The following is a 1,435-nucleotide window of genomic DNA, read 5'->3' on the forward strand; positions in this document are numbered from 1 at the left end:
ATCCTTCCATGAGAAATTTGGATGATTTCTCCATGATGAGTTATAGGTGTTTCCATAAGGTTCACCTAAGTAGTTCACCTCTGCTATTGCAGGGTTCTCAGGATCATAAGCTTCTTCTTCAGGAGAAGCCTCTTGAGTACTGTTGGATGCAGCTTGCATTCCATGCAGACTCTGAGAGATCATATTGACTTGCTGAGTCAATATTTTGTTCTGAGCCAATATGGCATTCAGAGTATCAACTTCAAGAGCTCCCTTCTTCATAGGCGTCCCATTACTCACAGGATTCCTTTCAGAAGTGTACATGAACTGGTTATTAGCAACCATGTCAATGAGTTCTTGAGCTTCTGCAGGTGGTTTCTTTAGGTGAATGGATCCACCTGCAGAAGTGTCCAGTGACATCTTTGATAGCTCAGATAAACCATCATAGAATATATCCAGGATGGTCCATTCTGAAAGCATGTCAGAAGGACACTTTTTGGTCAACTGTTTGTATCTTTCCCAAGCTTCATAGAGGGATTCACCTTCTTTCTGTCTGAAGGTTTGAACATTAGCTCTAAGCTTGCTCAGCTTTTGAGGAGAAAAGTACTTGGCTAAGAAAGCCGTGACCAGCTTATCCCAAGAGTTCAGGCTGTCTTTGGGTTGAGAATCCAACCATAATCTAGCTCTGTCTCTTACAGCAAAAGGGAAAAGCATGAGCCTGTAGACTTCAGGATCTACTCCATTAGTCTTAACAGTATCACATATCTGCAAGAATTCAGTTAAGAACTGAAAAGGATCTTCAGATGGAAGTCCATGAAACTTGCAGTTCTGCTGCATCAGAGAAACTAATTGAGGTTTCAGCTCAAAGTTGTTTGCTCCAATGGCAGGAATGGAGATGCTTCTTCCATGTAAATTGGAATTAGGTGCAGTAAAGTCACCAAGCATTCTCCTTGCATTGTTGTTGGGTTCGGCTGCCATTTCCTTTATTTGTTCGAAATTTTCAATCAAGTTGTCTCTGGATTGTTGTAATTTAGCTTCTCTTAATTTTCTCTTCAGAGTCCTTTCAGGTTCTGGATAAGCTTCAACAAGAATGCCTTTTTCTCTGTCACTGATCATAAGAAAGAGGAGAGAAAAAGAAAAGAAGAGGAATCCTCTATGTCACAGTAAAGAGGATCCTTATTATTAGTAGAAGAAAAGAAGAAGAAAATCTGAACTCAGAGAGAGGGGGTTCGGATTTTTGGAGAGTTGAAGGAAAGATGTTAGTATATCAATAAACAAATAGAAGAAGATGAGAGGGGGAGGTGAATTTTCGAAAACAATTTTTTTTTTTGAAAAAGAGTTAGTGATTTTCGAAAATAGTTTTTGAAAAAGGTTAGTATTTTTTTTCGAAATTTTTTTTAAATAAAAAATAATTTAGTTAATAAAAAAGAAATTTTTGAAAAAGAGGGAAGATATT

At 37.8% G+C, this 1,435-nt stretch overlaps 1 non-coding gene across 1 annotated transcript; it reads left to right on the forward strand.

The window, feature by feature from the left end:
- Nucleotides 1–453: 453 nt before the first annotated feature.
- LOC148575698 (small nucleolar RNA R71) lies at nt 454–561 on the forward strand. Its single transcript, XR_015903568.1, has one exon. It is a non-coding gene; the product is annotated as a small nucleolar RNA R71 (small nucleolar RNA).
- Nucleotides 562–1,435: the final 874 nt, after the last annotated feature.

Source organism: Arachis ipaensis, chromosome B1 (assembly GCF_059453495.1).
Source record: "Arachis ipaensis isolate K30076 ecotype BB chromosome B1, ASM5945349v1, whole genome shotgun sequence".
NCBI classification, from domain to species: domain Eukaryota; kingdom Viridiplantae; phylum Streptophyta; class Magnoliopsida; order Fabales; family Fabaceae; genus Arachis; species Arachis ipaensis.